Raw genomic sequence first — 24033 nt, 5'->3', positions numbered from 1 at the left:
ATCTACGACAAGGAGATGAAGCACACCTTCAGTTCAGCCAAGAAAGAGACTACATCTCGCGTGTGCAGCTAATGTTACATGGAGCCAATGCACAAAATGAGGCTGCCCGTGGCTCACGCAGTGGGCCACCTCAAAAGAGCGACCACCTTAATGCCACATTAGGCACACTGCCACCCCTCTAGTTGAGGGGACCCCAGGGAGGAGTCCCCCAGCCCGGCGTCTTTTCCGACGTCAGAGGGTAGGGGCAAGGTACGAGTGCGTGCAAATGGAAGAGTGAATGCAGCCTACTGTCTACAATTAACTCGAGCAGGAACAACAACCACCTGCTAGAACAGGTAAAAATAACCACTCCAAAACCAGGAGTCTGGGGAGCGAGCTGATCGGACAATGAAAGAAACTTGAAACCACAGAAACCGGGCGTGACATTATACAACCTGGCTGCGGCCGAGGCCGAAATGGAATCGCTCTGTGGTGTCGCGCCGGGAATCAGCGGGAGCTAAACAGCCCTGCCTGCGGGGAAGAGCCGCTCTCGGAGCCACCACAGCCCTCAAGCAGCTTTTTAGCTGACTCACGATGATTCTAGTACAGACACAGTTGGCGGGCGTGTGTGCGTACAGGGCGGCTCCATGGCAGGCTGCGGCTCCTGATTAACTCGAAGAAAAGTATAGGACGATGCTCAGGTGTTGCGTGTCACAATTCCCAGGAGTGTAACCGACAGAAAGCATCTCAATTTCTAGAGGAAGGTGGGAGAAGTAATGAACAGAGACAAAAGACTTTTACGGGAGACGCTCAGCGTTCAACAAGCTGTAAACGCTCGGCTTGTGGGAAGGTTACCGAGCATCCAGGACCTGGGGATGCTGCAGATAGCTGGAAGCAGGCCAATGCAGAACTGGGAGGCCGAACCGCAAAGACACTGAGGAGCAAACTAGTGTACTCACTGGGTTATTGAGGCCTGTGGAACTGGCAGCAGTCCTGTACAGGCACAGGGCAGACAGCCTGTGAAACAACGGTGAGTTCTAGTTTCCAAGTTTCAGTCTCTCCTGACAGCGTGTGTCCACCACTGGAGATGATAACGGCAGATACCCAGCAATGCTGGGTATCTGCGGCTGGTGGGTTTTCAAAGTGGTGGGGCGGAAATTTTTGTAGCCGAGTAGAAAGAGCGAGCGTACAAAAGGAGTGTGCGGGAGGGGGGGGTTCTGCATAATAGATTGAAATGAAGGCTTTTACGCCACATATTAAAAAGGGATCCAAATATATAGCATTTTAAAGCACAAGTGTGAGGAAACATAGTTTTAGTGACAGAATATTTGCATACGATAACACAATTTACACTGGGAAGCAGTGATTTATAAATGTAAATGTAAATGTAAATGTATAGGCATTTATATAGCGCACTACTTACCCGTAGGGTCCCAAGGCGCTTCGACCGCTGCGAAACCCTTCCTGGCTTCCCTGAGAGATGGTCCCTTATTGGGTATCTCCAGGGTGAGACCAGGCATCCCCGGCGGTCTGGTGGGGCCGTTAGTGAAGATAAGGCAAGCTAATGCCCAGAGTTGCCAACTTTTCTTGTTTCAGTTTGCATAAATCAGCCAGTAAATGGACATCTCTTTGTCTTTCCTAATGTTAAGGCTTTGTTCTTATCTTCAAGAGCATGTTTCTGCAGTTTTTATACATAGCATGAAGCTGACCGGAAGGCAGAGCACTTTACATGACAACCGTTTACATCACAAAAGATCACACACACATATTGTTTGTAGGTAAGGGGTGATTAAGTGATTTGCCCAGAATCACAGTATTTTGAGCCAACGCCGAGACCCAAACCTAGTTCCCTAGACAGCAGCTCTGACCCTAAAGCCAGATCCTGGGCGGAGGAAAACACACAGGCAGAAGCCTCATGGAAGCAGCAGATGTTTTTATACCTATAATACACAGCACACACTGTGCCCCCCAAACTCCGCACCCAGTGCCCTGGCACTGGTCGCAGTTGGTTGTGTGCATGTCTACTCTCTAGACTCTACCTGTGACATTTTTGTGCTGTTCCTTAATTGACCGGCTTGTGGTACCTTCCATCTCTCTGCAGAGTGTCTGTTAACTGCCTGCTCTGTAGCTGCTTGTGGTCGTGCCAGTGATATGCTACGATGTGCTTGTTGTATGTGCCAGCTGCAGTGTTGCTTAGTGCCTGTTACCTGCCTGCTCAGCGGACCGCCTATCTGTTCAGTGCCTGTAGCTGCCTGTTCTGTGTGATCCTTCTGCCTATGTTGTGCCGGTTATGTGCCTGAGAGAAAGTTGTGAACGGAGGAGCCAGGGAGTGTCTGGTGGCAGTCGAGAAGTGAAAGATGTTAATGTGGAAAGTGTAGAGGTTCAGAGTGTTAGAGAAGTGGGCCATTAAGAAAGTTTGGGCGTGGGAAACGTTGTCCTGATAACATAGCTCTTTTATAGGGCTTTCCCTTGCACTTTCACATTGCTATCAATAAAATGCATTCAAATTAGTGAACTTGGAATACTCATTTTATTTTAAGAAGGATGAAAGGCTGAGCCAGCCTGCTTTAGGAGCTGGCTAAGAGGATGGGGGCGAGCCTGTCACCTTGAAGTTCCACCCAGACTCGGTGCCTAATTCACAGTGCACTGGCTGGGAAACGTGGAGAATTCTTTCCCCTGTTTACATTTCTTTCTTTCTGCCCTTTCTCTCGCCCCTTGATCTCTCGGGCCTCTCCTCACCTAAACTAGTATCGCGTCCCATTTCCTCAGGCATTGTTCCTCGCTCCCAGAAATCAACTCTGAGGCCCTTTCGAATCCTCTCACACTTCAGCATCTGTCCACCGGCCCTAGAGCCAGCCATGCTCTTTATCATGAATCGAAGGCAGCTTTGCTGGAACCCTAAAGAGACATGCTCCTATCACTCGAGAATACTGCTCTGCTTCCTGAAATGTATAGCTGCCTCCATAGAATAATACCGTGCCCGATATGTGCACTGACCCCAGAGAGTTGGGTGGGTTGCAGCCTGGCAGGGAATTAAATATAATATAAATAAAAGGAAAACTTACCTCAGTCGGTCCACGCCACCTCTGCTGCTCCCCTTGGCGCCTTCACGAACGGCCCTGGAGTGGAGTGGCAGCCTTTCCCAGGCAATCCTGGCACGGCTTAGGGCATGGCTAATCTTCACCCGCAGGACGCCCATTACGAGGCTGAGGGGCTCCTAATAGGCATGCGCAAACAAGGGGAAACACAAGTGCGCATGAGTGGGCACAGTGTGAAAATTCGCCCTCCGTCCCCACTCCTGCGCACTTGTGGTGCTGCCTGCTGCCCCTCGTGACAATCATGTCACTCAACATGACGCCAGACCGCCCACCCCCTTCAGTATCTGAAGGGGGTGAGTGGTCCGACGTCATGCTGACTGACATGATTGTCAGTTCTCCCTCGGCGTCTTTGAACTTAAGTAAACTGAGAGTTTACTTAAGTTCAGAGACGCCGTGGGAGCTGCGGGTGGGGGGGTACGCCTCCACACCCCAATAGACGCACCGCGCCTGCCCAGCATACATGCCAACAGGGCTTTAAGTGGGATGAAAAAAGTGGGGCTGGAGGAATGTCTAAAAGGGGAGTGGTGGGTCTAATTAGGGTGTGGTTTAAAAAACAGGTAACCTAAATATCTGTGCTTAGCATAGTGTGCCGCCTGACTGGTAATTTACAGCTTCTGTCATTGCATCCAGATATGAATACAACAAGTAACATTACACTTACAACAACCCAGGACTATTGGCTTTGCCAGTGGTTGTTAGTTGCATAAGATAAATAAGCAACAACTATGGCTTTGTTGTATTGAATATTGAGAATGCTTCAGCTCTGAAATGAGACTGTGATCATGTAAAGGGCTCTGATACCTCTGGGTCTAGCCAGCGCTATATAAAACTTTTAAAATGAAATAAAAAAATAAAATAAAATAGAACGAGTCTCTCTAAAGTTACATCAAAGGCAGTGAATGAAGGGTGATATTGCTGGAGAGTTAATGTTTATTTTTCTCTCTTGAGGATGGGAGCAAAAATGGAGAGCCCAATAGGGACCCGTCTCAGCACCTGCTTTTTAGAACTGCTAGTACTGAGTACCGGCAGGACCAGGCCCACTTAAAGCCCTGCATGACAACATTTCAGGGCAGGCAGGTGGACAATTAAAAATAAATTATGGAAGATTGTAGTTTCTCCATTCATCTATATTAAAGCAGAGGCAGTCTTCCGGAATGTGGTATATTGGCATGTATGGAGATAATCAGCATTTTTTATTTTCGCAGTTTAACCCCTTGGGCGCGGCCGCGATTCTGCGCCTGTGCGGCCGTTTTAAAGAGTGGGCGGGTTCATGACGGCCCCCAGCTGTCAGCAGCACACGAGCACCGTGATGCATGACGGCTGGGGGCCGTCATCAGCATGGAAGGGGTTAATAACATAACAGAAACAAAAAGAGTCCTAAGCTCAGTTTTTGTGTGCACTACTTAAAACTGACAAAATTAAATGTCGAGACCTGTCACACACTCTAACCTCCCCCTTCAAGAATTAAGGACGAAGTCTTAACCTTTGATGTTAGAGGTAATTGTTGGAGGGGGAGATGCAGTATTTAATTTGAGCAGGTGCTTTCAGGTGCTCAGCACCGGCACTTCTGTCATTGGGACGGGGCTCCAATTTCTGTCCCTGCAGGTGGTGGCCTCAATATTAATTGTTCAAATTCAAAATAAAAAGAATAACATACATTGCATGGTGACTGGCTAGTAAATGTTTATAGACAGGCCAGCATACGCCTGTCCAGGCAGGCATGATTGTGTATCACCACGTTAGTGATGATGTCATCACGCCGAGCACAAATCCAAGAAGTCGTCGACAAACTATGGCTTGCATCAGTGCTTAATTTGTAAAAAAAGAAGTACAGGTGCTGAAAAATTTACCAAGGAGGCCACAGCTCACTTCTTCCTCCGGTGACCCCACTTTCAACAGTCTTACTGCCTCATTCTCTATCCTCTTACCTTGATCTGTTGTCTGTCCCCTAAGTCTTTGCTCAAAGAGTCTATCCTCTCACCTCTCTAATTGTTTCCTATCATCTATCATGTCCAAATTGTCCTCTTGCTTTTGTCTGCCATTGTACATCCCCTTGAAGGTACTCCTATGCGGTTTCTTTCGGGAATGTTTTCTCCCTGTTAAGTCTTCACAAGGGGTCATGCCAGCCCTGGTTTTCATTTTCTGTAAGCTCTTCAGCTTCCTTCATTTCTAACTCCCCCCCCCCCCCCCCGCCCCCCTCCCCACTCTCCCACCCATGGGGGCTTCTGCTTTTCCACTAAACCCCTGCTTCTTTTGAGTGTTGGTAATTAGTTGATTGCTGACAGCTGTGTAGTGCAGGATCTGCCCTCTGGATGAAGGCACCCCAGGGACAGACTCCTGCTTTCCAGGCCCTTTAGCCTGCCTCTTGGGAACGACAGATAGACGGCAGGAGTAGGAATAATTGTTTTCTATCTTCTTTGTCACACCTGGTGTTATCTTATTCCCTGTATTTCTGATTTGCCCTCTTTTCATTCTAGCTCTGCCCTTTTCCTCTTCACTTTTATCCATGCTCTGCTCTCTCTCCCCTCGACCTTGGCTCTTTACTATCACTCTTCTAGCAGTGATTAGCTGTGTCTCAGTTTTATAATTTGTCTGCTTTTTTCCTCTATCCTGTCTTCTACATCCTATAATTCTATCTTCTCTCTTCTTAATGCTCTCTTCTTCACATCATGGCAGCTTTCTCTTTGTATCTGATTTGATCTCATTTTCTTCTACTTAGCTCCGTCTTATCTCTCTCCTCTCCTGTTGTTTCTTTCTCCTCTTTACTCCTGCTCTCTCTCTCATATCTATAACACTGCTGCTGCCTGTGACCCCTGTCGTCAGCCTGTACATGTCTCTGCTATTTTGAACTCTGCGTTTTCCTGTTGTCTTTCCTAAAGAAGAGGAAGATGGCATGTGTTTTACGTTCTTACCTACTCCGAGTACAAAAACAAAATGTACACCAAATAAAAATGCTTTTTTTGTTGCATATATTAATCAGTGCAGTATAACTGGGTTATTTACAGAACAGGTAGCTGCTCGAGCACAGCAGGTGATGTCACTGTTAATGCTGCCTGTAATTAGTAGGTCCAGGGATGGCGACTGCATCAGCATCCACTGCTCAGCTTGCTGTGACCCTGCCTGCTACAGCACAGGCATTGTCCCCAGCCGTAATGCTGCCAATGCCAGCAAGTATGGTTGTGGTGCCTACTGTACTCTCACACGCTCGAAAATTCCCATGCTGGGGTGCAGCGCACAGATTCTACAGTGAACGTCATGGCGCACAAAAGTTGTGTTGGGCCACAGCCGCATCGAGCACGTTGAGGATAGCAGCAATGCAGGGCTGCAAGATATGCTACTCTGGCTACGCAGCAAGTGGAAAGTCCACAATTACTTGCGTTTATTCGTCCTCAAGAGGCCTCACTCCCAAGTTCCAACTGCGCTCTTGCAGCTTCCTTGCCTCAACTCCGTCATGAGCCAGTCCCCAGCAACAATTATCTAATGGGAAGCTTAGGCTCAGGCAGTGGAAGGGTGCAGCAGACTTGGGGAATAGAATGCAATGGGAACTAACCCTGGGCAGAGCACTACGTTTCGCTCGCATAGTTTGCGCAACTTCGCACTACGCGAACTGCACGTAGCACAGTGCGAACATGCGTAGCGTAGTGCAGCGGTCATTTTTTGCTTGCTCGTGGTCCTCAACGTCAAGTTGGCGACCGCAAGCAAGCAAAATGACCTCTTCGCAAGACTTTTCCTTGTTCGTGATCAGCCACATCAAGTTGCCAATCGCGAGCATGGAAAATAAAGCTCCTGGCGAGATTCTCAACGCGGGGAGGTCAGGTTTCTCATTGCGAGTGGTCGCGCATGCTCGTGACCGCTCGCAATGAGAAACCACCAGTCTGCGTTGAGAAAGCTGCAGCTTGAGTAAAAATCTACTCGAGCGGCAGAAAAGTAATGCTCGCACTGTGCAAGATGCCGTTTTCAATGATTGCACAGTGCCAGATGCTTATCCGCACTGTGCAATCATTGAAAACGACATCTTGCACAGTGCGAACATGCTACTACGCAGTTCGCGCAGTGCTACGCGTAGCTTCCGTAGTGTGAAGTACTAGGTACAAGTTGTGCAGAGTCAAGTCCAGTTCTAGAGGTAGATCACAGTAGCCCCTTGTTTATGTGTAACATTTCCATTTTATGTGTGACATTCAATGCTTCATGTGTGACGCTACGTGCAAAACTTAATTGTGATTAAAACAATGCAAAAAAAACACTTGGGGCTATATGAAGCTTTAGCATTAAGTGCTTCTTTTTATTCAAATATACTGCAGTACGCATGTGCAGACTCTTGGCACTAGGAGCAGTAGACAGCCATCCCCCGAGCACTGCATGCTCACCTCCAATCACCCCGCCCACATACACACACGTTCCTTTCACAAAGTAAAGCCCAAGACCGAACCATAGACCACCGTCCCCACTGTCAAATATTTAAAAACATCACAGAATCAAGGGCTGCACAAGCTCATTTATGGTTTTGTAAAGGCATTATTACATTTATCGAAAATAATATTTAGCTTTTTGGTAGTGCTTCATCTGATTTTATTTGGCATTTCATAATGCAATGTATTAATGCTATATGTAGACAGAGCGCAGCACAATTGTGTTGGTACATTGTATGGGCTACACAGTTATAGGCAGGCCCAGTTTGCAGGAATTTATATGTGGACCGGCCAAGGGTGTGTTTGAGCGGGTCAATGTGTGCCCAATTTTTGACAATTCTGGAGGTAGCCTACAAGTACTAGATTTATGTTGTATTTTCTTCCAAACAATCATACTGAGCATGTAGAGAGTTATTTGACACTAATAGCTGATGTCTATACACGTCAGGCCCAAGCCTCATAATTTCCAGCAGGCCAGGCTTAAATAAAAGCACCTGGATACCAAGCAGATTGTAGTCAAAGTTTAAGGAGGTCGGACTGGGAACCAAAACCGGCCCTGGCAAAGTGCTCAGAAACCGCCCACCGCCCCCCCACCCCCCCGGTCACCGCCGAGCTTTCGGCCGATTTTGTTACAGGGCCGATTTTGCAGCTATGCTACAAAAACGGCCTTGTACAAAAACTGCCCCCCACCATGCTGCGGCGCACTGGGGGATTGCCCAGTGCTCGCTATGCCCAGTCCCGCCCTACCCTGTGCCCACGCCCAAGCCTTTCCACCTTTGCACTAGGATGACTGGCTACTTACTCCTAGCATTTTCTCCAACACCTATTTTTTTTTACACACTGTGATCTTTGTAAACTGTTTCTTTTCATGTAATTCTTTTGCTTTCATCGATGAAAAAAGGTTTGGGAAAACAGCAACACATTGGAACAAAAGAAAGCAGTATTCTTGATACCCAAGAGTAGTTTTCATGCCTGGCAACTGTAAAACTGGCAATTGCAGTCAAAGAGGTATCCTTGGGGGAGGAGCTACGCTAGCAAGCAAGATGGTCGCATAAGCTCCGGGCTCCGCCGACCTCCGCCAGCAGCTCGTATATCCTGCAATTTATCCTGCTTTTACACCGGACTCCCGTGTACACGAGGAGTGACTGACTCTGAAGGTGCAATCCCAAACTTTTTAACTCATCGGGTGACGAAGATACGCCGTGTTTCATTCTCGGCCTAACTCAGCGTGGAAGCCGGGGCCTCGATTTCCAACCCATCCGGGCTGGAGTTGAACAACATTGGCTGTGGACTTTGGGCTTCGTCCGGTCTCCCGAACGGAGACACACTTTACTTGTTTCCAGCAGCGATTTAGTATCCTGTCTACACCGCAGACGCTGCAGCGTGACTCTTCGGTTGCTGCGGTCCTGTATCCGATGCCCGGAGACACCAATAGCCTCCCGGGGGTGACGGCCCGGAGCCCTGATTAGCGGCGAAGGTGTAGAAATCGTGAGATGAGAGCGCCCATTGTTGTTGTCTGCTCCGGTTGTGCCTGCTACCCCGGAGTAGTCGACCTCCGGGGTTCATATCCTGCTCTGTCGATTCCCAAGAGGAGATGGAGGGGACAGAAGGCAAACCATCGCTGCATGCCGTAATGGCGGCCATTGGAGCGCTCCACTCGCAGATCATCGTCAAATACTAGGCACTGTCTGCAACAGTGGACAATATCTGCCGGAGATCGGACGGCAACTTTTTGGCATCATATCAGCCAGTTGTAATACCCATGGAACATCGTATGCTTAACTTTGAGGACCCTGTGCGGAAGCCGGATTCCGTGTGCGCTGCTGATTCCTACAGGATAGATCGCGCGCCCGTGAACATTGCTAGCTTCCCCTGCTTGAGCCATATCCCGCTAAATATCGACATGGACAACCTTGAGTGCCTCAACAAGGTCACCAGTGGCTATCGGAGAGTTTCATTATCCTTCCACGCTTTTCCTCACTTGCTCAGTGGATATCGTGAACTTTTATCCTTTCTTCGATTTGCTCGTACTGACTTGAACTTTTATGAACGCTCTGCTTCTTTCACTCTTGTTGTGGTCTGGGTTATAAGTGCTCTAGTGAAGAATCGTACCGGCCAGGGTTAACTTGTGTTTTTTAGGGTTCGGCATAATATTTTAATTTGCTGCTGGGATTGTGACCTGTAATGTACGGGAGTTGGGTGGTGTGTATCATACTTCCCCGGGTTGATTTTATATTTCGCTGCATTCTATTTTGACCGTGTTTCGGGGTGGTCGCATCTGGTGGGGGGTAAGGGAGTCCGGGAGTATGTTTTTTATCTCTCCTCCTCCGCTTCTCTTCTCATTTTAGGGATGTTTCTGGGCGACAGGCACGCTGCTTGTGGGTTAGGCCGTAGCCATTGCAGGGGTGCAGGGTGGGGTGGGGGGGGGGGGTTGTTATTTTGCCTTTGTTTTGTTCTATGGCCCCTTTTTCTTTCTTTCTCTCTCTTTTTAGGGTATTCTTCTGGGCGACAGGCACGCTGCTAGTGGGGTAGGCCGTAGCCATTGCAGGGGTACAGGGTGGAGGGTGAGGGGGGGGTTGTTATTTTGCCTTTGTTTTGTTCTATGGCCCCTTTCTTCTTCTTGCAGTGTCCGGTAGCAGTACTTTCTGTTTCATCCTGAAGTATACGAGTGGGCGGGGTCTGAGGGTGGGCAGCTATGATGAGAGATCGGTTGTTTTGTTCTTTACCCTCATTGAGCTTGTTAGCGCTTGCGTCCTTACTGTTCCTTTTAAGTTGGTCGCGATTACGTTCTTACACTTACCCGCCTTTATCATACCTTCAAATGTGTGGCTCCGGATATCCTGTATCTTCTTCATCTTGTCTCTGGGGGGGGGGGGGGGGAGGGGGGAGGGGGGTTAAATTTAAAATGAAACCTTATGAATATCATGCGATCTGTACTCTGTTCAATGCACCATATATCCTTTACCGCCACCGGACCTCCGGGTTGCCGGCTGAAGAGCTGTGTTATTGGAACTTCTGATACGTATCGCCTAAATGTAGTGACAGGCCCCTGTGGTTGTAGGTCTACTTCTGTCATTTTTGCTGAACGATATAATAAAGGTTTTATAAAAAAAAAAAGAGGTATCCTTCTGGGGTGTAGTACACAAAGAGGCCCAGGTGCGCAATGACCTGCTTTGTGCGCCCCGGGACACTATGATGTTACAGAAGAGGGCCGCTTGTGCAGCCCCTTCTGTAATACTGATAGCGCTGGAGCACATGTAGAGCCAAGTCTATCTTCAGAGTGCATTCTCTCAATTTCATGGGAGCATGGCCCCATGCAACTGAGGGAATGGCTTTGCCTCGGCACCCGTCCCATCATGGATGCAGGCATAGGGGCAAAAAGACCCTCAGGATGCGCACTGATGGTATGCCACAAAGAGGTGGTGCACAGCCTGTGTGCCTCCATAAGCTAGCCTACTGGAGGATGCCAAGAGGCTAACATGGACCCCCCCACTCTCCCCAGACATTGCCCAGGGCAGGCACGGGTTCCTGGCTGTCCTGAGGGCAGCTCATTCATTTTAGCAGGGTGCCCTGTCCCTACTTATGCCCAGCGCACCTGTTTAAAGGTGTGAGGACAGGAGACTGTGTTGAAAATGAGTTATCAAAGGCTGCAGTTGCTATCCCTATAACAACTGCAGATACATACATTTCACGAAGTACTGAAAAAGCTTCAGCATAATGATGCACTAGATTACATATGGTGACAACATCTGCACCAATTTAGCTTCTTGTGGTGAGGTCAGATATGTGTCTTCAGGGTGTGGAAGCATGGGGTGGTGACAGCACTGACTTGAGCTATCATGTTGTGTTTTACATTCGGTGACAATCCTGAGATTCTTGGCATGGGAGTGGGAGTAGGTCCTAGATCAGTTGGCAATAAGTGTCGTTACACAGAGAAGAGCTCCCCCCAAAGGATCAATCACAACGCCAGTCTTCTCAGTGTTTAATTTTAAAATAAGGTATCACTCACATACAAGATATCCTTTATTGAGTGTTGTGAGTGTCCTCAAGTTAAAAAAAAGGCATATATGGCCACTTTTACTCACAGAAGGCCAACATGTTTAGTTGCCGAACTTATTTAAGGCAACTTCGGTTGGGAAGGAAGAGTGAATCCGAGGCCACCACGCAAGTGCGGTGGAGACTGACAGTTGCAGTTGGAAGTGATACCTCATTTTAATTGCGAAAACAAGCGTTCTCCTTTCAAGGTTGGGGACCAGTGGGCACTGAATGAGTCTTATTTTCTCAGTGCTGGCTGTCACACAATTCACATTTTTTGGTGTACACATTTATGTGATGGTGTGAAACCACTGGGTTATGTGTACGTGATGTGGTTATTGACATTTTCTTCTTAAATTGAACAGTAAGGACTAGCAGTTCATGGATGGTAGTCTAGACTGGCCTGGGAAGTGGAAAGTTTCAGATAAAACTCCCTGCAGATCCTAAAAATATGAGAGTTTCTGTTCAATAGAGGTCAGACCTAATTGTGTTTATAATTAATTTTACCCCTACCTAGTACAGAATGCTGCCAATTCAGAGAAGTGACCCAGGGATTTTAGTGCCAAGCGGCCGCCAGGACAATATCCTCACTGAGCTTTCATGACGCGGCAGCCCGATCACTATGAGGAGGCCGCTGGCCGGGCAGCAAATAATCCCGGAATCACGCCCACGCCTGCAGTGAGCCTGCCTGCAGTGCCGCAGCCAGCCCTAGCAGGCCGGAGTGAGGTGCTGCCTAGAAGCGCCCCCATCTGCAGCCTCTGGACGAACAAACGCTAAGACGCATCTGCGGCCCGGGCGGCGGCCCAAGTAGGTATCATGATATTTCTGGCCATGATGATCCAATTCCCCTGATGCTCCATTATTGCCCTCTATGATGCCCAGTTATCGTGTCTGGTACCTGTTTATTGCCCTCCCTGGAGCCATATTATTGTTGTGTCTGGTTATCCTTGCAGACACCTAATCATTGTCCTCCTAACACCCCCTCTGATGCAGTATTATGGCTCTGTTCGAAGAAGTATGATTTCCTGATTATGGCCCTGTTATTAACCCATTCCATGTGCTATTATTGTCCTGCCTTATGCCATTATTTTCTGCTCTATCTCCCTGTTAATGCCCCTCTGATGCCTGTTTGCTGCCAACTCTGATGCTAGGGTGACCAACCGTCTGTAAATTTCACGGACAGTCCGTAATTTCGGCCGTCTGTCCGTTGTCCGTGAAGGAATCTTTAACGGACGCCATTTGTCCGTCATTTTAACAGGGCACCGGTTGCTCCACCCTAAAGCCGGCACAGCTTGCCCCCACCTCCCTTCTTGACTCCGATGCTGTATGAAAGCTCAGACCCCCAGCAGCACTGGAGCGTCACAGCGGGATGGCTAAACTCACACCTCCAGCCCTTGATGAGCTGTTAAGAGGTGCTTCGAAGGGGACTGAGAGGGAGGGGCTGCCGGTTCAGGAGCAGCGACATCTATTCACATGCAAACAGCCCTGAATGTGTCATGTCTCTGCTATTTAGAGGGGGGCTCACACATTCCATTTCTACCCAGGGCCCCAAACATCCAAGACTCGGCCAGATAACACCCCTAAATACACCGAGGCAGCACGTGGTTCTCTTCACGGAGCTTAATTACTGTCAGTAAATTGTAAGCAAACCTCGGTTCTTCAAGCATGCAGTCTATAATGTAAGAAAATAAAGAAATGGCACAATCGCACCCACACTGAATAACAAAGTATGGAGGACAATCAGTTCAGTCAGTTCTCTTAGAGTATCTCCTGTAAGTACTGTACATCGTAGTGGGGGATGGCATTTTGGACAGAGAGCCTATCTTCTCATTGTCTTGTGCAGGAGGGGGAGAGGAGCCCAAGATGATACTAGAATACTGCATGCCCACCCCTGTGTTCCCTCTCCTGTGATGGCTCCTGCCCTCCCCTCAGTGATGGCACCTGTCCCCCCATGTGGTGGCTCCAGTCCACCCCACGCCTGGGATGGCTCCTGTCCCCCCCATGTTGTGGCTCCAGTCCACTCCAGTCCTGTGGTGGATCCTGTCTCCTCCCTGGGTGGCTTCTGTCCCAGTCCTGGAACGGCCCCTGCAGCGAGGATGAAGTTCTTGATGGGCCTCTTCTCAAAAGGGCTCAGCTCAAAATTAATATGGAAAGGTCGGCGAGTAAGTAAGTGAAGGGATGGGTGAATGGCTGGATGAATTAGTGAAAGGGTGAATGGGTGAATGAAAGATTGAATAAATGGCTAATGAGAGAGGATGGATTGATTGATGAGTGAGGGGAAGGATGGAGAGAAAATGTAAATAGCTGGATGTATGGGTGGAAGGGTAGCTGGATGATGGATGAGGGAAAAGATGGATGAGGGGAAGGATGATGGATGAGGGGAAGGATGATGGATGAGGAGAAGGATGGATGGATGGATGGATGGAGGGGAAGGATGGATGGATGGATGGATGGATGGAGGGGAAGGATGGATGGATGAGGGGATGGATGGATGGATGGAGGGGAAGGATGGATGGATCAGGAGATGGATGGTTGGATGAGGGGAAGGGTAAATGGATGGGATGGATGGATGGGTGAGGGGAAGGATGGATGATGGATGAAAGAAAGGATGGATGAGGGGAAGGATGGATGGATGAGGGGAAGGATGGATGAGGGGAAGGATGGATGGATGAGGGGAAGGATGGATGGATGAGGGGAAGGATGGATGGGTGAGGGGATGGATGGATGGATGGATGAGGGGATGGGTGGATGGATGAGGGGATGGATGGATGAGGGGATAGATGGATGAGGGGATAGATGGATGAGGGGATAGATGGATGAGGGGATGGATAGAGGGGAAGGATGGATGGATGGATGATGAGGGGATGGATGGATGGATGATGAGGGGAAGGGTGGATGGATGGATGGGTGATGAGGGGAAGGGTGGATGGATGGATGATGAGGGGGTGCGTGAAAGGATGTATGGATGGATGATTAGGGAATGGATGGATGATGAGGGGGTGGGTAAAAGGATGGATGGATGATGAGGGGAAGGATGGATGGATGGTGAGTGGGTGGGTAGAAGGATGGATAGATGGATGATGAGGGAAAAGGATGGATGGATGATGAGGGAAAAGGATGGATGGATGATGAGGGGTAGGATGGATGATGAGGGGAAGGACGGATGGATGGATGGATGGATGATGGGTGGGTGAAAGGATGGATGGATGGAGAGTCGGTGGGTGAAAGGATGGATGGATGGATGATGAGTGGGTGGGTGAAAGGATGGATGGATGATGAGTGGGTGGGTGAAAGGATGGATGGATGGATGAGTGGGTGGGTGAAAGGATGGATGGATGAGTGGGTGGGTGAAAGGATGGATGAGTGGATGAGTGGGTGGGTGGATAGTGGGTGGGTGAAAGGATGGATCAGTGGATTGGATGGTGGGTGGGTGAAAGGATGGATGAGTGGGTGGGTGGATGGTGGGTGGGTGAATGGTTGGGTGTGTGAGAAGTTGGCCCGATATGCAGCGTTCGCTAGTCTAGCGACCGCTATGTATCGTTCCAAACGACCCTTATGATGATTGGTTGTAAGTCAACCTATAGACCAGCTATCCTAGTAGCGTGGATACGAGCAGTCTAAGGCTAAAGACTCGAGAGGGCGTGTTAAGCCAGCTGTTTACCACACATATATCCCTTGAACACCAAGTGAAAGGACACCACACAAGTGTTATGAAAATAAACAGGATATTTATTAAGATTCACAACAGCCCTGTACTCTTTATGAGGACAGGGTACTAAGCACAAACCAAATCTCTTAGGAAAATACTTCAAGTGCACAATTACAACAAGTGTCCGAGGACACAGAAAGTTTAGTGGTCTCGGGCGGACCCGATAAGGCAAGTCGGAAGCGAGGGACTCAGGACCCTAGAGTAAAGAGGCTATGCAGGCACCGAAATGCCGAGTTACCTAGCCACGAGGGCTGCGGCTGCACAAGTCTTACAGGCGTCGGGGTCTTCGCTGACGAGCCAGGAGCCGAAAGAAAAGGAGTTGCTGGCCGGCGACCAGTGATGAATAGTTCGTAGAGATCCAAGCCTGGATCAGAGATCGTTGACACCTGAAAGCAGAGGGGACCAAGTTCGTACTACTAGCCAGTAGTCAGAGGGTACCAGGAGGGCACCGGTTGGCCGTCACCTCGACTAGGTGAGTGGGCGACGCTAGGCTCTGCAGTCTCACGGACCAGGAGGCGTTGTCGGCGACCAGGATGGAGGTGCGAGCTGTCCCACGAAGGATGATGCTGTCGGCGTCGCTGGGCCCAGGATTGGGGCAACAAGCCTTGGCAGATTTCAGGGCCACGTGGTGGGCCTAAAATGGCGTCTTGAGTGGACCAGGAGGGTCCGGGATGCTTCTCGCAAAGATGGAAGCAAGGGCCAGTCTGGCGCAACCAGACCAGCAGTGATGATTGTCGGATGTCGTCACGGAAGGGCACAAGCCAGCGGCTAGTGACCGGACAACGTGCTGAGCAGCGAGCAGAAGGGCCCCACGCAGATCGTGGAGATGCTGGGAGACTGCACTTCGGTGCTGGAGCGGCTCAGGGTCGGGGCTTCTCGGACCCCAGAGCACTCACCAGGGAATTACTTCGATGGTCGTGCTGGTTAAGAGCGTGCAGGTTTTGATGATGGCCGGTCCCTCGAGGTCTCGTCGCACCCACAGGTCACAGCTGAGCTGATGACGTGGGTAGAGGTCAGAGGTGCCAGGGAAGCCGGTTCTCGTTGAGCTGGGCCGTCGGATTCCTTGAGGAAGGACTTGCAGCAAACCGCAGAGTTCTTAGATGGTGCCCGCTGATGCAGGGGGACTACTCCTTAGTCACAAGGGAGAAATCTTGAGAAGAGTCTCGAATGTCCTTTCGTAGAAAGTAGTTCTTGATTCAAAGATGATCTAATTTGGAAGGGTCCCCGCTCCGGCCTTTATCCTAAAGAAAGGGGTGGGTACATGACTAGGTCCTGCCCTAAGGGTGGGACCAGGAAGGGGGGTAGTTACACCCCTCTCCCCTGCCGGACTTTCCCCAGGCCAGGGCTGGCGCCCCTGGAACTGGTTCTGACCGGCAGATGCGTAGTGAGCACCGGGGTGCCACTCCGCAGTCACCTTCTCGCAAAAGCCCTACCTACCCAGAATACACAAACCCTGTCTGGGACGGTGCGAACACCGCCCTCGACAGGAAACCCTTTGTCCAAGCGCTCCTCGCTGGAAGGACTCCCAGCAGCAGGAGGTCAGACTCGTGTCTGTGGTGTCAGCATCCATTTTGTGGAGCTGAGGCTTTAGTTAACTTTAACCGGGGTTCACAGTTACGTACATGTCGTGTCCCTCTAGAAGGGCGGAATGCTAACCTCGTCGCCAGAATTGGTGAGGGGGCAGCATCCCGATTCGTATGACACCTTACTCGACATGTCTTGCTAACGCGACACCGAAGTTACCGATGTGGTACGCGTTATCATGGAACAGCCATTGGGTCTTGATACCGCAAGCTGCAACCGGGCTCGGCTCGGGCCAGAACCTAGTTCACACGAGCCCACGCACTCTGCCTTCAGGATTGTCAAGGCCTGCCATAGGAGTGACTGATAGGAACTCGGGTGTCCATCGTATGGTTAGATATAGAGCTACTATACCTAAAGCAAAGGGTGATTACACGACTTTGCCCCAGCTGTCATGCAGCCAGTTGTGTCAAATTTAGGAGGCCAGCCAGGGGTGGCATAATACATGCTGCAGCCCCTGGCGGCCCTGGGTACACCTATGCCCTGCGTTACGGGGTCTGATAAGGTGGCCCAGTACCAATTGGTAAATGCACCTAGGGTACATGTCGTAATTTAGAAAGAGAACAGCCAGGCTGTGGGTCTGATTAGCAGGCCCACAGCCAGAGAGAGTCGTAAACCAGTGAAACAAAAGCAAAAAATCTGGGTGATCATAGGATTGCAGACCCTACTCTCCTACAGGGTGGATGATGGGTGGGTAGGTGGATGAGTGAAATAATGGATGGATTGATAAGTGCAAGGGTGAATGAATGGACATATGAGTGAAAGGGTGGATGTAAGGATGGATGAGTGAGTGAAAGGGAGGGTAGATGGACAAAAGGATGAATAGATGTGTGAAGGAGTGAAATGATAGATGGATGAGTGATAGGATCAATGGATGGATTCATGAGTGGATGAGTAGATGGATGGATGGATGGGTGAGTGGATGGATGGATGGAAGGAAGGAAGGCTAAATGAAAGGGTCGATGGAGAGAGAAAAGGAGGATGGATGGATGACTAAAATAGTGGATGGGTGGAAGGATTAGTAAGTGAAAGGATGGCTGGATTGGTGAAAGGGTAAATGGCTGAATGAATGAGTGAATGGATGGATGGGATAAAGAGTGGATGGATAAGTGTACAGATGGATAGGGTGAAATGGATGGATGGATGGATGGATAATGGAGATGAGTGAAAGGATGGATGAGGGGATGGATGAAGGGATGGATGAGTGAAATGATAGATGGAAGGATACATGATGGATAGGTTTGCAAACGGTTGAATATGTTTGGAAATGGCTGGGCTTACTTATATACTATTGCGCGACCTCTGATGTGTCTGTAAAACGTACCTATTGTCCTGAAGTTTTGTCCTGAATTTTGACCTCCTGTCCTGAATTTGTGTCCTGAATTTTGACCCTTTGTCCTGAATTTTTACACTCACCGTCCTGAATTTGCACCAATGCCAGTTGGTCACCCTATCTGATGCTAGTATTGCCCTCTCTATTGTCCAGTTAATGCCTCCTCTGATGTCTCATTATTGTCCCCTCTGATGCGTTGTTATTGCCAGCTCTATTATCTGTTAATGCTCCCTCTGATGCCTTCTTATTGCCCCCTCCGATGTTGTTATTGCCCTGTCTGAGGTCTTGTTATTTCCTCCTCTGACGCTCTGTTATTGCCCCTCCCCGGCTCCGGTTCTCTGCCCTGTTCCTGTTATGTCTATTTTGATGCCTTGCGGCAGGAATTTCCATAATGGGGTATGAGGGGGCAAGAGAGCAGTAAGGAGTTTTTAAGGTTTTTAATGATGGTGGGGCAGTTAGTTGTGGCAATGAATGAAATACAATTGATTTTGAATGTTATTTAAGTACTGTGGAACCTGATGCACAACAGCTTTAGAAATCCGAAACTGTCCTATGGTGGATTTGGTTATCTAAACTAGGTGTTACAATACATGGATGATGATTTGCTTTATTGTCCCATACATGTTTTCTTTCTAACTTCTCTTGATAAAATATTATTAAAAGTGTCACACGTGATAGACGTAAATACCACTAATAAGTAGAGTATAAATATGAAAATGTCACTGGTATGCATGCTGAAAACTTGGTAGCTGTGTGTGTTAGTCCAACCCTTGATGCGTTGTACTTAGCAGGCCTAGTGTAATTTCAGATTTTTATATGTTTCCCTCGTCTTCATTGCTTAATTTTGCTCATGAGAAAGTGTCACTCATAGTCGCTGAAATGCCACTCATGATTACACTGAAATTATGAAAATGTCACACATGGCAATCTGAAACCTTTGCAGCTATGCTTGTGTTGGTGGCACATAAGTGCTGCAAGTCCACTAGTAGCATTTGATTTACAGGCCCTGGGCACATACAGTGCCCTGTACTAGGGACTTACCAGTAAATAAAATATCCCAATCATAGAAACACTAATCCATCAACACAATTAACAGTAGAATTTGCCCTTTAGTACTTATCAGCAGTATTAAAGTGCGCAGAAACACCAAACCAGCAAGTATCCAGAATACCACCAAGACCAGGAAGTCAGAAGCAAATAGGCAAGGGAAACACGCTAAAAGATGCCAGGTCTAACAAACAATATTCAGGAAATGTGACCTAATAGAACAGAGAAAATGTTGTCTTAAAAATCGTACATATTTGGTTTTAACATAGCTGTATAAAGTATATGATGCGATGTATGCAGAGACTATCTATTTATCTGAAAATCATACTTTGTTTGTGGCAAACTTTTAGCAATATCAATTTTAAAAGATACCTGTGGAATTAATTATGTAGTTCTGTGGTAAGTTTGGACTATTACAAAACACAAAAGAGCAGACCAAGTCAAGAGGAGGTGTGTGCCTGCTATAGCAAACGTGTGGCGCTAAGAGTGAGTGCGTGTAACAGAGGCTGCCAAAAATAAGGATAAAGATTAGTGGTGGCAGGAGGCTGAAACAATTCCCATCAGACCACCCATGTGGTGGAGTTTGCATCACAGGTCATTAAACAGTCCCCTTGACCCTCCACACACCCTTCTTGTTTCTAAGTTTGGACTATTAGCCTTAATGCCACTATGTGTATGTCATGCCACATTGCATAGCTATTGGTTGACCTATATTGAACTGAATTTTGATCAGTACCATTGCTCATACTTATGAAGAGTAAGATCAGTATAAAAAGAAAAACTGAAACTATGCAGTTAGGAGGACCAAATTATTCGGCACGGTTAACTAAATTATGCAGCATGGAAAGATAAATAATATGGTGCAATGAGGCACATTTTGTGATAGTATTACTTCATTACTGTGCCATTTTTTTACACTTATTATCACTATCTGGGTGTAGTTAGCACCCAATTAATGGCAATAAACTACAGAGAAGTGAACTTTCGGCCTTTTACGAAGGGCCTTGAACTGTGTGTTAACACGTGTTGCAGTATTTTTATCAATTTTTGATCAATTTAAGCTAGAAACTTTATTTTTACAATCTGCAGATTTTCCATCTAATATTGGATTATGTGGCAAACTTGGCAAATCCGTAATTATGCGGAAAGCGCTGTAGCCGCAAAAAGACATAATTTCAGTGGCCCGACTATTACCTGGAAACGTGCAATGTACTGTGACAATATGAAATTTGCACATTTGTAACCCTGATGAGAAAGAATCCAGCCCAACACAATTTCTTACTTGAGATAAAACGGTTATTTACTTTACCCCAGTATATGGGAGAGAGCAGAAAGACACACATATTCTAGTAGGCATTGTAATTCCACATTATGGCTGGTCATCCAGTGAGGCATGAACTGCCACTATCTGAATAGTATAATGCACACCCCATTTTACAGTATATTACTGCCCACATTCTACACATACTAAAAACTACATAACACTCTCTGAACCCCCACACAGAACCAGCCATAATTGAGGAGCAGAAGGCCATTGATAGCCCTGTGCCCTGGTGCTACTGCACCTGGTGCGCCACTGGGAGGTAAAGCCCTGTCCTCTATCCTCCAACACACACCTCCCCGATGCAGTTTGCCTCAGACATAAGCTAGGGTTGCCACTGGCCTGTTTGTTTTTTTACTCACATGACCAATATTTTGATGTCTCGGCCAGTACAAAAATAGGGAAAATCATCTACAGTTGGTATTTGTCTCCCTATCAGTACATATTTAAAATAGAATTAGTGAAACAGTGCACTTCAAAATGTATTCTAGAGGTTCCTTGATGCTCCCTGACTGAAAGTAAACAAAATGAAAAAAAATCACAAGGCTTGGCCCTCGACATGGAGGAAGCACTTAACAGGCGCTTCCTCTGTGGCCTCTTCTGCCGTGTGATTGGGAGGGCCAAAGGTCATGTTTGGGATGGCCTGGCCCACCTGGTAGAACCAAGCTAGGTTATAGGTCGTATACGTTTGAAAATGACTATTCAAATTTAACTTAAAATGGAGTTATCTTGGACCTTAAAATCCTTTGGATAAGAATGGTCAACTAAAGTGTGTCAGTGTTGACAGATTAAAGTCATGTTGTGTTACTGTCTCGATAACTACATATTCTTAAGTCCAAAGCAAGCTAAGCAATACAATGACTAATTACAGCTGGGAATATCAGAAATCCTGAAAATAGTAACAGATCGAGTCCCCCATATTGTAGTTAAAAATAGCAACATAGCAAAAGTGTGTGTGGTCCTAAGAGGACTGGAGAAGAATGCACCGTCGACGATTAGAACAACGTCCCCCCCAGCACACCTTTTTTGTGAAATATAAATCAATTCAAACGCTTTCGGTTATATAGATACTTGTATAAAGTACTTTATTTTTTTTGTATTCATATCACGATCTTTCGTGTTTAGTAGTCACACGTTTAAATGTAAATTGCCTGTACATGCTTGAGTCAATCCCAATGCATTTCGGGACACGGCCTTTCGTCAGAGGAAATGTTCCCCCTAAGCTACAGAAACAATGCTGTCTTATGCCCTTCCCCACATGCTTACGTTATACTGCTGAGAATCTTGAAAGTCGAGTGGCGTATAGTGAAGAGAGTATGGGTGAGGCAGGGGCGTAGGAGACACTAAAATTCTGGGGGGGACAGGGACAACCTTGTGGACTTTCCAGTGATCCTATACAAATCACCGCCCGTTAAACAAATACAATCGCATACATTCGAAGTGAGATATTAAGAAAAGCAGGCATGTTGTCACAATTTTCAATTATGCTTTCTTGTTATTTACATTCATATAGTAATCAGACCAAATGTTAAAAAAACATGTATATGAATCATCTTGATGCACCAAGCAAACATAGGTGGCTGACTTAGGGTGGGGGCCTCGTGTTTGCAGGTGCATTATGATTTGAAAAGTACCTGCTGCTGCATTCCTGGTCTCCAGCAATTTTCAGGCAACAATTAAAATGTGAAGATAACTTTGGTGATTAATGTTCATTATTGAGAGAGATCGAAGGTTTGTCTAGTGGAAGTTTTGACTCTTGGTAAGGTAGACACAGTGGGTTAATATGCATGCTGCAAAGAATGTGTACCACGCAGATCACAAAATGCATATCATGTAAATTGGTCAGTGAGTTACTGCTTTTGTCCGAGAGATTCTGTTGGTATTTGCAGTTTATACGTTAAAATCCTAACATTGAACAGTAAGCTATTAACCGTCATCAAAGAGCTGCATGAAAATTTCAAGGTATAGATTAGAACATTATGATTTTCCCCCAGTATTTCCTTATCCTAATATTGGAAAATGGGTTCATTAGGATAGAAATCAATTCTGATTATTAAAGAGAACCCCCCAACCATGGTATGTTTTACATTCTGAGTGTGTGCTTCTTTAGTGTTGCAAAGCCATCCTGTGCCCTGGGCACTCCCCTACGTTTTGCTGACAGTTACTGGTGGTACCTGACTCTGACTGACCCTGGCCTCTGCCTGAACAGGCACAGGGCCAGTGCTATTCTGAAAGATACACTTAAAGATACTGTGAAAACACCTACATACACCAGGGTGCGCTATGGGTTAGGGTACCCCTATGATTGGCATGACCTCTCCTATAAGGCCATAGTTCATAATAGCAGTACAAAAGGGGGTGGTGATGGACGGAGCATCTGAATCAATCAAAAACTCACACCCAGTCAAAAGATCTGGGTTTAATCCATCACCCTCCTTTAGCCCACTCTGCCACTCCAGTTCAGACATGGCATGTCTGACATAGCAAGCTTCCGTGGACCGGTTTCTGGCATTCCAGTCGTCTTCAGCCGGCTTGCTTGAATCCTCCGTCCATCACCACCCCCTTTTGTACCGCTTTTGGCCGCCATAAGTGTGGCAGGGTATGCTCAGACGTGAGTCCCTTGCTCACTTTGCCACTGGATTCAAGCAAGCCGGGCTGAAGACGGCTGGAATGCCAGAAACCGGTCCTCGGAAGCTTTTTTCCAGTCCAGGGAAGACATGGCTTGGCAGTTCGGGCTGGACTGTTCCCATGAGGCACAGGGTCAGACTGATTTGCATATAGCCATGTCTGAACTGGGGTGGCAGAGTGGGCTAAAGAACGGTGATGGATTAAACCCAGATCTTTTGACTGGATGTGAGTGTTTGATTGATTCAGATGCTCCGTCCATCACTACCCCCTTTTGTACTGTATAGTTCATAATAGGGCAGGGAGATTAGAACTACCTTTAACTCCCTAGAATATATCAGGGCATGGCAGTTTAGAAGCCAGCAGCCCTTTCTGCGTTTGCATGTGTGCACTGCTGAAGCCTGAGGTCAGTTTAAAAGTAGCCCTGTGTTGTAGGACTGCTTCTAAAATGCAAATTATGCCCAGACTCAACTTTTGGGTTTGGGGAACTGTTGGACCTGGCCTCGTGGCGTGGTTCCCCCCGATCCTCAGCACCCCGTTAGCCTAGCCCCCTGCCCAGAAACCCCTGGTCGTCCTGTCCATGTCCACCCAAATGCCGACGACCAGCCCCGGCATACCCCCGTACTCCTCCCCGGCCCTGCGCGCCAAACCCTGCAAGGCCCCATAGGCCCACCGGCAGCCATTTTCCCTTCCCGAGATCCCCGACTCCCTGGGCCTAGCATGACCCCAGCCCCAGCGACACTTAGGCTCCAGACGCGCCAGCCCCAGCCGGGAGGGTGAGGGCTCCCCGAGTGAGATAAGAGAGGGAGTTTCGATCGCACCTCTGGCCTCCCCGAGTGCTGGCTCCAGACCCTGCTGGGCGCCTGGGAATTCCCGGACGCATTCTCAAAGAGATC

At 48.0% G+C, this 24033-nt stretch overlaps 1 protein-coding gene across 1 annotated transcript in view; it reads left to right on the top strand.

Annotated features, from left to right (window-relative positions):
- The first annotated feature begins 575 nt into the window (after positions 1 to 575).
- LOC147730399 (apoptosis-inducing factor 3-like) overlaps positions 576 to 24033 on the top strand; it is a 402100-nt gene continuing 378642 nt past the window's right edge. The window contains exon 1 of the mRNA XM_086955207.1: positions 576 to 1009. The gene's annotated coding sequence lies outside the window, so the exon portion shown is untranslated. The remainder of the gene's footprint in view (positions 1010 to 24033) is intronic.

The sequence above is a fragment of the Lissotriton vulgaris genome, chromosome 2_1 (assembly GCF_964263255.1).
Source record: "Lissotriton vulgaris chromosome 2_1, aLisVul1.2, whole genome shotgun sequence".
NCBI lineage: Eukaryota > Metazoa > Chordata > Amphibia > Caudata > Salamandridae > Lissotriton > Lissotriton vulgaris.
Note: the sequence above shows the minus strand (reverse complement) of the source record. Positions and strands in the feature narration are given on the sequence as shown.